This window comes from Microcebus murinus, chromosome 3, assembly GCF_040939455.1.
Source record: "Microcebus murinus isolate Inina chromosome 3, M.murinus_Inina_mat1.0, whole genome shotgun sequence".
In the NCBI taxonomy this organism is placed as follows: domain Eukaryota; kingdom Metazoa; phylum Chordata; class Mammalia; order Primates; family Cheirogaleidae; genus Microcebus; species Microcebus murinus.
In genome coordinates this window covers 87,250,970-87,254,326 of record NC_134106.1, presented here as the reverse complement: position 1 = coordinate 87,254,326, position 3,357 = coordinate 87,250,970, and the positions used below count along the sequence as shown (strand labels likewise).

At 45.6% G+C, this 3,357-nt stretch overlaps 1 pseudogene; it reads left to right on the top strand.

Moving 5' to 3' along the window:
* Positions 1-713: 713 nt before the first annotated feature.
* On the top strand, positions 714-2,127 carry LOC105856107 (BTB/POZ domain-containing protein 3-like; annotated as a pseudogene).
* The last annotated feature ends 1,230 nt before the right edge of the window (positions 2,128-3,357 follow it).

Sequence of the window (3,357 nt, the reverse complement as noted above, 5' to 3'; positions counted from 1 at the left end):
GGCCGGCTTCCCAAACGGCTCCCCAGTGGGGCGTATCAGGTCCTGGTGCCTGGGGCGAGGGTCAGGGCTGCCACAACTGAGGCACCCCAAGAAGTGGTGAGGGTGTGCGACCCGACGTGGGAGAAGTCCAGGGAGGGAATGCGGCCGGGAAGCCTTGGTGCTGAGCAGGTGGGGGGGCCGGGCTCCTCTCCGGGGGAAGCGCCAGGTTGGAATCTGGAGCAAACTTCCCCCAAGTAACTTTACTTAAGCGCTGCCAGCAGGGTCTGGGGGGCAGGGTCTGGGCTGGGGCCTCTGGGGAAGGACACCTCAGGCTTGCCCAGCCCTGGTCCCCGCAGGACCCCAGTGAGTGATAGTGGGTGACTGCGGGGGGCGGGGGGGGGGGTCAGTTTCTTTCAGGCGCTGGAATTCGCCCTCCAAGTTCTGAGGGGCATTCGCCGCCCATTTACTCTGTAAATGGATATAGAAGTTTGGTGTTTTGATTTTGAATCACCCTGTTCATTTCTTGCCTCAGCGCAGAATGGAGCCTATGAAGTGTTTGGACACTAGCTATTTAGTAGAAGACCACAGTGGACTCTTGAAATACTCGGACGCTAGAGATGAATCGTCTGTCTGAAGTGGAGGGCAACTGCAGCTTCTGTCCCTCAGTCCAGACAGTAAAGAACAGGTCCAAGAAAAGCAAATACCAGCAGCAGCAAGTTGCCACCCCCCCCCCCGTTTGCTCTGAAATAATTACCTTGAAGACTAAGAAGATGGCTGCTGATGTATTTCCCCTTAAAAAGCCAGCCAACTCCAGCAGCACCACTGTCCAGCAGTACCCACTAGCAGAATCTCAGTAACAACCACCTTATTTATACCGGTCCCAAATTGGCAGGGTCTTCATCCCGCCATTGGAGAAAGAAATTCGGTAATGTTCAGTAATTATTTGATGGCAGATGTACATATTGTGGTTGGGCCACCAAGCGGGACTCAGTGGTTGCCAGGACACAAATGTTTTAGCTGTTGGGAGCTCTGTGCTCCATGTCATGTTTACGGAGAACTTGCTGAGGAAAAAGATGAAATCCGTATACCAGGTGTCGAAGCTGCTGCTTTTCTTGCTATGCTGAAATATATCTATTGTGATGAAATGGACATGGCTGTAGACAGTGCTGGCCACACTATGCTACCAAAAAGTACGTTGTCCCTCACCTTGCCAGAGCCTGTGTTAGTTTCCTGGAGTCTAGCCTGAGCGCCAAGAACACCTGGGGGCTCCTTTCCCAGAGCTGCCTGTTCAAGGAAGCCAGACCTGACCCAGCGTTGCTGGGAGGTAATTGATGCTCAGGCTGAGTTAGCTCTCATGTCTGAGGGATTCTACGATATTGACCTTCCAGACACTAGGAAGCATTCTCCGTAGGGAAAACTCTGAATGCCAAAGAAGTCGTGGGTTTTGAGGCAGCTCTCAACGGGGCCGAAGTAGAATGCCAGCGAGAAGATCTAGCACTGAGCATTGAAAATAAATGCAAGGTCCTAGGAAAGGCACTTCACTTGATCTGCATACCCACAATGGCCCCCGAAGATTTTGCAAATGGTGCTGCACAGTCCAGAGTATTAACTCTCAATGACATCTTTCAATGAAATCTTCCTCTGGTATACTGCAGCCAGAAAGCCCGAGCCACAATTTTTGAGTAAAGCTGGAAACAGCCTTGTCCCTCAGCGCTGTCATCGTTTCCAGTCATGTGCCTATCGGAGCAACCAGTGACGCTATTGGGGTCGCTGTGACGACATCCAGTTTGCAGTTGATAAAAGTGTTTATCACGGGCTTTGGCCTGTATGGTTCCAGCTGTGGCTCTGCAGAATAGTGCCAAGATTGAACTCAAGGGCATCGTCCTGGGACAGAACTTGAGCAAGTACTTCTCAGACGGTTCCAGCAGTACCTCCCCAGTGTGGTTTCAGTACCCAGTCCATGCTGAGCCAGACACCTTCTACACAGCCAGTGTGATATTGGATGGCAATGAACTCAGCAACTTTGAACTTCTGTCATGCCTTCATGTCCAATGTGGCAAAGTGACAGTCCAGTTTCAGTGCTCAAATAGCACCAATGGCACTGGTGTACAAGGAGGGCAGATTTCTGAACTTATATTCTATGCTTGAAGACTCACTTCCCCAAGCAGTGTGAGCTCTGGTGAACATCTGGTCCCTACTTGCTTGATGCTTAGCTTATCTGCAGGTATGTGATCAACGTGGGTAACTTGTAATGAAGTGGTACGCAGTTTTTAATTTCTTTCAACCTTTTAATTATGTACAGGCAAAAATGCAGCATTCTGCTTTTAACTATATGCTTAAAAGAGCAAGTTCTTATTAAGGCTTTGTGATTTTTTAGAGTCGTGTCTACCTGGGGAGATTGTGCTCTCCAAGTGTTCCAACCTCCCCAGTTTTGTCCCTCTGAAGGTATTTCTGGATCACCCTGAATTTCCTTTGGGACTTTAATAGAAACAAATAAGTCTGAAGTAGTGAGAGTTGTTTTTGAACATAATCCCTCTACCCTAAAAAAAGCAGATAAGCCTCAGTGTACAATTTTGAAAGAAGTTTTGCTTTGTAATAATGTAAAAGGTAGACGTTAGTCATGTTTGTCTCTCGTTTTATTCCTTTTATATTTGTCTTCTGGGATCCTCAGTCCTAAACTCATGAGATTGTTACATATTAAATGATTCACAGTATCAATGTAAAATAGGAAAATAAGGAATTGGGCATTTGTTTAGGCCACAACTTCTGCTACAGATTTATACTCAGTTTAGGAGACAAATGTTGCAATACAGATACTTTTTAGAACTAAATTATGAAATTTTGTCAATTTTAAGAAGTTGCAGTCCTAATTTCAAACTAAAACAGTTTAAAAAGGAAACCTAAAGTCCTATACAACAAATAGCTTAATTTCACATTAGAATACAGTTTGAAAAAGCCAAACTTTCTCTAAGCCTTTGATCCCTGCTGTTCCTTGTTTTTATAAGTTGTACTGTATAGATTTCTATTCCTTTATTCCCATTTAGAAGGACTAAACAATTCTTTATATGGAGTAACAATTACTTTTGTAAAGCCACATGTTAGTGTGATTTTTGGTTTTTTAGTCTGAAATATATTTTACCTGATGTACTTTTGACCATTAAAAAAGCCACTAAAGTGACAGAATTTCAAACATGGATTGTAAGAAAATTCAATCACATGCAAGAAAAAAATGGATAACCAACACAATGAAATGTTCACAGCCCAAAGCAGCACAGACATCAACAAGCCCAGCCTAAATTGTTAGAGCTTCTTGCCCAGAGCAGACATCGCCCACACATCTCTTCAGTTTCCTGGCAGACCCAGCCATTGTGTGTAGCT